This window comes from Ixodes scapularis, unplaced genomic scaffold (assembly GCF_016920785.2).
Source record: "Ixodes scapularis isolate PalLabHiFi unplaced genomic scaffold, ASM1692078v2 PGA_scaffold1__304_contigs__length_218370807, whole genome shotgun sequence".
NCBI classification, from domain to species: Eukaryota; Metazoa; Arthropoda; class Arachnida; order Ixodida; family Ixodidae; genus Ixodes; species Ixodes scapularis.
The window spans coordinates 156742962-156752203 of NW_024609846.1; positions in this window are offsets into that span (position 1 = coordinate 156742962).

Below are 9242 nucleotides of genomic sequence, written 5' to 3' on the forward strand. Positions count from 1 at the left end.
TAGATTACCTATACCATGTAATGTAGTGAAAGGGAAGAAAAGGCACTGGGAGGCCGGGTAACCAGGAGGGGTCAGTGCGAGTGTAAGGAATGCTTTCCCGATCTTTACGAGAGTGCAAAAAAACGGTTAGAAATTATCTAGAGGACCGGTTGTGAACACATCTCGGCTGCATGAACTGTGCTCATGGAGGGGAGCGAGAAACCTCGTTCCGAGTGAAATATTTGCGGTAGATTTTTGCTTCCGCAAGCACATTTTTTTGTGCTCTTCCCGTGTTTAATATACGCTCAACGTATATGTCAGTCTGGAATATAAAATGATTGCTAAATACAGATCATCTGAAATAATTTTAGAAAAGCTACAAAATAAATAGTTTACGTGTTTTGGATCCGAACATCAAAGTGCATGATCCCAGCTTGCGGTGAGAACAAGATAAGGTTTCGTGGCTCTTCAAATGAGGCTAACGTGTGAGCAGCTAGAGGCTACCTTTATCCTTCCATAAAACAAAACTAAAAAAAAAAAAGTTGCATTGAGTTTAAAATTTATATCTTCAGTAAGAACACTGTCTCTTCAATTTTATTGACCTGTGTTTTTTTTTTTTTTTCCCCTAAGACGTCGGATACTGCTTCAGCCCGTCTGCAACGCACCGTTGCACGTGTGACGGTCGGATGCTCGTAGCCAACGCGGATATATTCAACTATCCTTCGTAAACAAATAATATCGGAGTACGTAATCTGCAATTTACTTAGACGTAACTTACACGCAATTCCATGCTTTTTTTCTTTATTGCATTTTACTTGAGACCAAGGGAAATATGCACTGTTGCGCAGAAATCACTTCTTACACTATTGGCTGCGAGATGTATTGGTCGCGCCCTCCTAGGGTTGTCTCTCCCGACGTCTTTACCTTGCGAACAGCAAGTTCGATGGTCTTTGCAATTGGCATGGTGGAAGATTGAAATCATTGCGCTCTGAAAACAACACTTCCAACACTTTCAAAATTCAAGTTCTTACATTTCCTCGTATTTCCGTCGATTAAAAAAAAACCTTTGCTGACGTCATACTCAGCATTTGGCCAATCGTGGCAGGCCGACCACACTAATGCTTTTTATCGCTCATGACGATAGCAAACAAAGCATCTGGTCGCCGCCGTGCTCCTGCTGGCGTGAGCAAGCACGAGGAATATCACGCCTGCCAAATCCACCTCATACATGCATGCTGCTCGTGCTTGCTCGCGTGGGACACCAGTCGGGACGCCATTATGGTGGTCGTAGGGAGAGGTGTACCGAGCGCTACGCGTTGTTAGGAAAATCCACGTGCTGCCGCTTTATGACGACAAAAATGGCGTTGTGGTCAGGATACCGCTAATGATACCGGATCGTGTCTGCTCGAAGTGGCTTGGAGTGAAGCGTCTCCTCGGTATTTTGTTGCCGCTGTAGTGTTGTGCGCAAGCGCGCGGGGCACGTGATCGTCTCGTATACGCCGCGAGCTCATGCAGAACGCACTTCTACGCCGAGCTTCCTCGAGTAAAACCTCGCTTGTTACCATGCATTGTTTTACAGCGATAGCTTGGGCTCTTCCCACTGCAGGAAATGACGTCCGTTTTTGATGTTGTAGTTTTAGTTGTTAATACTGATGTTCTAGTTGGCGTTGTAGACGTGGATGTTGCAGTTGGCGTAGTAGGGCGTAGGGTGTCCGTCGTCGATCTCGCCAAATCCTAGAGAAAGATCGCCCGCCGCCCGCGGGAATCGTACCTGGGTTCGCTGCGTGCGAAGCGGAGAAGTTACTAAAGAGCTAGGCCACAGAATCAACAACCCGTCTTGAGTAACTCCGGTACATTGTCTAGGTTTTGGGCTTCCGGCTGTTTTTTAGTGAAGAAAGGGTCCCTGAACTACGAAGGGCCAGTTATTATTTTCTTCTGGCTCGTGTAGTTTTGTATATATCCCATCTCAAAGTCCTGTTAGGGGGGGGGGAGGTCTATGGCGAAACCGAACCTACCGGCTTGAGTACGGTGGCACCCTTCTGATCAGCTGCATGACTATCGTGTGGCGTACCTCGTAAGCAAAACGTACGACTGGCCTAGTCCCAAGAGCCGTTTCGATCAGTCAGGTAAGATGCTACGTTTTACTTTGGTCGCCTTACTTTGGGGACAACTAACAACTTTAGAAAATATTAATACACCTTCATAAACTTGCCTGCCGAAAAGCGAGTTTGCCACGATGTACGCAAGCTCGGAACAAGCCCCCTTCCCCCCCGCCCACACACACACGCACACACGCTTTTCTTCTGAGAAGTACAATCTTGATAGTGTTCAATGCACGTTGAAGAAGCGTTGTGGAATCTAGTAGCTGGGATGGGCAAAATACATCCAAATATGTATCGAAATACAAATACAAAATACTTTGTCAAAAATGTATCTAATTACAAATCTAATTACATTTCCAAAAAAAAAACATTTAATTACAAGATACAAATACAACCAAATGTATTTGGTCTCCTCCAACATATTAACGGCATTAGCGCACACGTATGAGGAAGAGAGAAGGGACAGAAAAGAGCGCTTCTGTCCCTTCTCTCTTCCTCATACGTGTGCGCTAATGCCGTTAATATGTCTAACTACCAACTAGCCCAGTTATCAACCCTTTTACGGTCTCCTCCAAATACTTTTCCAAATACATTCCTCAAAATTTGCGTCAGCGACTTCAAGGCACCTGCAACGGGTTTCTGGGTATCTCATTTTAATTTTGCATCGCACACTCGGGAGTTGGTGTGCGAGGCTCTAGTAACGCTAAAGTTGATGCTTGGGCGAGTTGGTACATACTTCGGAAATTAACGTAATAGAGATATAATCACAAAAAAAATGTAATCAGCTTAGACGTAATAGGTGAAAAAAGTACAGAGCTCCAAGCAGCTTTTTTTTTTTTGTCGATTACATTTTGGTATAGACCAACAAAGAACTGAGACGACCAAGACGCGCAGCACTAGCTAGAGAATTTTTTATTGTTGCAACTCGCAGCAGTTACGAAGATGTGGACGACTCGCGCATTTAAAATGTTCTAGGCAAAAATATAAATAGAAATCAGGCTGGAAAGCATCACAAGTTGTCACAGGCACTTGTTTAGCCAGTCTGCCTGTGAACGTCGATTTCGTCACTATTCTTGACCTGGACTAGCACCGTAATCTCAAAATCACTAAACGCTTCTGCTTGATTGAAAGACACTGCATTTGGTACAGAAGGTAGTTTTTTTCCTGCTCTGGACAGTGCCTTTAAAATAAGGCCGGAGGAGAAAAAGAAAAAAGCCCCATGGCCGAATAAAGGATGGAGACTATATTTTGCAACCCCATGCATAAAAACAAGATGTATTTTCGCCCACAAAATTGTATTTAATTACAATTGTATTTGAAATACCCACGTTTTAGTATTTAAATACACACACCAAATACATTACCCAATTTGTAATTAAATACAATTGCAAAATACACGAAGTATTTGAAATACGTATTTCAAGTACTTGTATTTGAAATACTGCCCATCCCTGGCTAATAGTAAGCTCGCTCTGAGCATAAACCAATTAAACTATGGCCACCAGTGAAAGCTACCTTCAGAACCACGACGCACTTGAGCGAGCAGTCAATAATATTTGTATGCGACCGCTGAAAACCAGTTACAAACAACGGTCGCTAAAACAAAACATAACAAGCAGAAATCGTCCGCTGGGCGGCTGAGGGCGCACCAGAAAAACACGGCGAAAGAAGCGACAGCACGAACGAGAAACCTCCTTGAAAAGGAATATGACATCAGGGCACAAAACTGCTTGACAAACAGTCAACCCGCTGAATGCCCGCTGAGGAGCTGGTGGTAGCATTTCTACTATCGGTTTTAGAGCGAATCGTGATTTCCCATTAGTGCAATATTTTGGCAGTGACCGTATTTAGACTCCGTAAATGATATCAGTCATTTACTTTGTTCAACTTTACACCGAAGTTATCCTTTATTATAGGGTTTTTTTTTTTGTAGTACGTGACACCCACTGCACGCGCTCTCTGGAAAAATACAAACGAACAGCCAATCACAATATAGCGCTGTAGCACTGTCAGTGCCAACAGCTCGTGCAGGGGAGACGCGCTTTCACGCGCTGCCTAACAAGAAAAAAAACAAAAAAACTTTGGGAACAAATTGGTCAGATGTGTATTTTGTTCAGAACGCTTTTTCTCACGCACCTCACGGCGCGTGAACGCGATGCAGATGTCAAAACAACGACTTCGCCGTGGCCACCGTGGCCGTGGCTTGTGACAGCTATCGCTGTCGGTACTGTAAATTAACACAGGGTTGCTAAAAATATTTTTTATAAAGTGAATTCTGCATTACGCCTGTGTTGTTTCTCGCTCAGTATTTAACAGTATTTGCCGGCTACAACTGGCGGTGCTCTCTCGTTTTTAAGGGGGCAATGCAATCATTTTTGTACTTTGCGTATATACCGTATTGTACGAAGCCCTGATGTTAATGACCCACGAAACACGCGCTCGTTTTTCCCCACACGTAATAGAAGTAGCATGAAAGAATTAAAGAAAAAGGAGCAGCTCCGTCCCCTCAACCCGCAACCAGAACAAGCGGCCACGTGATATGTAGCCGAATATATGCAGCCAAATGTTCATCACAGCCACGCGCTGGGATAGGTGTAGCACATGACACGCGCTGAGTTCCAGACATTGCTAGGGTCCGGCTGTTGTCGTCGCTGTATTGGACACGCGGCCCGCTATGCCCAAACCCTTGTCGAGCTATTGATTATCACTATCCCACATCGAGTGCTCACGCAATGTTCGGGTTCAATCTATGAGCCGCATTCAAATATCGCCACTGTGCTATACTGCGATCCCCCAGCTGCTTCTTCAAATTTCGCAAAGGAGAGAATAAAAAAAAATGCTCGATTTAGTTTTTGAATGATGCCGGCAACAACAAAGTTTCTTGGTCGGTGGCGCTTGTGCCAGTGGACTTCGGTTCCACTAGTGCCAGTAAGCTCGTGTAAAGTGAAAAACATTTCAACCGAATATCGTTGCACGGCCCCTTTAAATGAAGATCAAGAAGGGCACAGCTGTTTCGCGCCTTACTGCAAGAGAAGCTATGAATTAGCGAGGCAAGGATTTAGAGTGTCATGATCTGCTGTCTACGAAATTCCTAATCTTCTGTTTCTTCGTAAATAATAGAGCTTTGATCGGGGGACAAAGAAATGCAGCCAAAATCGGCGGTTTGTGAACTCTGCGTAAAAATGAATGTATCGTAAGACATCTCTCCCAACGAGGTTATCGAAATCGCAAGAGATCGTCGTTGCTTTAACAAAGATGCTGTCCCCTCCATGCTGCGAAAGGCCACGGCATACCTGCAAACTGGGCTTCCCATTAAAAGAAAGAGTTTAAATTTTACAGGTCATCGCCCGCCAAAACACGACAGGGCTGTCGCCACATCACAAAATGCGGGTTCGTCATCGCCATGCTCTTAGTTTAAAAGCAACTCTAGTTTGGAGGAAACAGCGGCGTCTTCTAGCAAAGAGAGCGAGGAGACAGATTGGTCGCAATATTAAAACAGTGCGGCTATCCAAATGAGTTCTGGGCACTGCACGCTACGCCAAAATAGTTAGCATGAAAAGCACGCCACCATACCTGCGTAAGGATGCAAAGTTAGTTTTATTTTTTTATTTCATATTCGCTTCGATAATCTGATCTCTATGTCAATTTGCTGGATCGCGTTTGACCAGCTCCGCCTATGGACGGGAATCCGGCCACGGTCGGCCATCTTCTTGGTAGGGTTATATTATCTCTAGCCATCATAGTAATATGGCGGAAAGCGCTGTGGCGGTAGTCTGCCACAACCGGAGGCATGCGGATTAGAGAAGCTCGTTTTAGCGAACGCCGTTTTACCGACCCCAGTTTATCGAATTCATTTATAGAAAAACCCGGTTTAGAGAAAATGGCGATGAGCCTCCTTTTAGCGAATTCGGCCGCCGCGAAGGGGCAGTACGAGTAAGTCAGGTGAGGTAACAATTTTGGAATGAGCCGCCGCAGACTGCCACCACGAAGCGGCGGGAGCGCAGCGGGGGGCTTGGTGCACGCGCACCGAGCTCCCTGCTGCGCTCCCTGTGTATCACTGGTGCACGCGCACCAGTGATGCACGCGCACCAGTGATGCACGCGCGAAGTAGAAAAGCCTTTTTGAAATAGCGTCCCCTCTTGGATAAATGGCATTTCCCTAAACCGAGGCTCTGTTTTCTTTAAACCGTGATTCGATCAAAAGTGCCCGTTCCCTAAAACGTATTTCGACGAAATGGCATTCGATCAACCGTAGTAAACCCGCCATAACAATAGCCGTGAGTCTAGTACACTGTATCGTGGGTGATATATCGTGCTTGATTGAAGTTGTTCGACGAAGCAGATTCTGGTAAACCGGCGTGAACTGTAGCCCCATCTTTGAGAACCCGGCGAAAGTTTTACGAAAGCGCAGCACCGGGGGAAAGCAGCGCAGCTCGCATCGAAAGCAGACGCCGTAGCGGCGTCTGCTTTCGATGTTTCTTTTGATACGACTTTCGATGCGAGCTGTGCTGCTTTTCCCCGGTGCTGCGATTTCGTGAAACGCTCGTCGGGTCCTCAAAGATCGGGCTACCATTCACGCCGGGTTTCAACAACATGTTTCGTCGAACAATTTCAATTATGCAAGAAATATCTTCCACGGCTATTTTTATGGCAGCCTGCCACCACAACTGCCGACGCTGTCTGCCATGGATGGATGATGGTGACTGCACCAGCTGTACATTAGGCTAGAGGTAATATAACTCTACCAAAAAGATGGCCGGCAGTGGCCGCATTCGCGGAGTGGGCTAACGCGATCCCGCAAATAGACATAGAGATCAGTGCGTCAATATGGCTTTGGAAACTTTAGTATATTGACTAGGTCTAGAACTGTGAATTACGTCCTTGAGTAAAATATCAAATGTCTGCATCATGAGGGCGATTTCTGAGACCCGCGGAGCCGCAGTGCTTCTCCACCTCACCTGCAAAAAGCGACCGGGACCCTGTGCTTGGTGCCATCGCGTGGTACCATGAACAAGTGGTATCCATTCAAGTTTCTGCTCGGCACACCTCTTAGCCACCACAACACCATGGCTGCAAACGTCTAACAACCCCGCCCCCCCCCCCCCCCCGCCCCCCCCCCCCCCCCCCAAAAAAAAAAGAAATGAAGGGTGCGAAATAAACCTGCGTGTTTTCGCAGTCTCTCCTGTGCCGACGACGCACCTATGCCGACAGCTTTCTTAATTTAGGGGCTACTGGAAAATGGGGGGAATGTCGAGAAGCGGTTTACGGCAGAGGCCAGCGTCCCAACGGTTCGAAACAAAGAGATCCATGGTCTTAGGGACCTGGCGGCGGGTGACGCAGGGCTGGTTTCTGGCTCGCGTCGAGGATTATGCTCCGTTCACGCCAAAGCTCACAGCGCGGTGGGAGAACCGAGCGCTCGGAGCACCAGTCGACCGCTTCCCTTCCATCACCTGACACCGCTCTCTGCGCGGGAAAAAAACGGGAGCGTGATCACGTTGCTAAGGGTAAGAGTGGTCCAACGATCGTTCTACGTCCACCGTGCTGTCAACTTAGGGGCGAGTGAAGTCTAGGTGTCCGTCCGAAGACCCGGCGCTTGGCACCTGCGTACGACGCGTGGCCGTCTCTCATGCTTCCCGCCGAGGGAAGGAGCGGGACGCATTTAGAACGGCCGCCGGCGCCGCGTCCTCCGTGCGAACTCGCCCCGATCGCCAGGTGGGATAAGACACCGCTGTTTCCAGACGCAGCCGGGGCCATGCCGAAGAGCGACGCGCGTTTAGCTATCTCGAAACACTGTTCCGAAAATTGCGCACGCCAAAAGTGCGACGGCACTGAGAGTTCCGAGCACCCGTTATATCCGCTGCGTTAAAAATGTAGCATCTGTCGAGCTTCTTCTTTTTTGTTTTTTTTTTTTTGTTTTTTTGGTATGTCGCGTATCAATTTGTCTCGAGATAAGTTAGACACAAATTGGAGAGGATTAAAGCAGACGCACTCCACTTGCATGTGCAGGGAGCACCAGCCTGTTTTCGAGCGTTAGTAACGTAACACGAAAACGATCCAGCAACAGAGGAGGAAATTTTTATATTATCAAAATTATTATTTAAAGTTACGTCTCGCTAATACGGACCATGTTAATACGGATCATGTTAATACGAATATCCCGCTATCTAGACAACATTTTCTAATGCGAACTGTATAAATACTTGCATTTTTGTCTCGCTAATGTGGACGACTCGCATTTTGGACGATTTTTGGAAGGAACGGAAATGTTCATATTTACGAGATATGCCTACATACTTTATCTTATTGATATATCAAAGGACGTTGACTGATATTTGTGAAATTTTAATTTATACGTCATAATCTTTTATTTATGTGTGAAAAGTCTATTTATACGAATCAAAATGTACAAACTCCTGATATGTTGCGACAGCCGGGTATACTGAAGTGCTAGAGAAGAACTTGGGGGTTGTAAAATTATGGATTATTACCGAGACCTTAGATTGTCGATTTCGCTCGTGATGGTGTTAATTTGAATAGTGTATAGGAATAAAAACACTAAAATTGTTTTGTCGACGTGTACGATAAAACGCCTGGCGTCAGCCCCGGTCCTTTGGCAATTAAAGAAGCCTTTAATAACACGGAAAGAGAGAGCAGGCAGCATATAAACCTGTGGAATCAGAGTGTTTCATAAAACAGGTGGAAACAAATAGTGCGTAAACTATACGGATATACCCCAGAACAACAGGATAGTAGAAGACACAGGTGCAGTACCAAACCAAAATCAATACACAATGAACGGCAATGAAGTAGTGAACAGCAGTGAACAAACAATGTATATATTATTCGCGAAAACAACAAGGTCGACGCAGCTGTTGCGTACATATTTCCCATTATTATGGGGCGCTCGTAGAGTGAGGGCACAAACAAAATAAGAAAACAAAATCCGAGAGACAATCCTAGTTTATGCGAGCACTAGTTCTAGGATTCATTAAAAGCATTTAGGGGATCGGTGGCCGAGTGGGCTAGCACATACCAGCTCAGAGCACGTGGAGCGTATGCTCGCGCTGCAGAGCCAAGGGATACTGGGTTCAATCCCCACCCGTGCCCGTTTCGATCCGGATGAGCATCGTACCAGAGTGCGGTCCTGTATCTCTACTGCGTG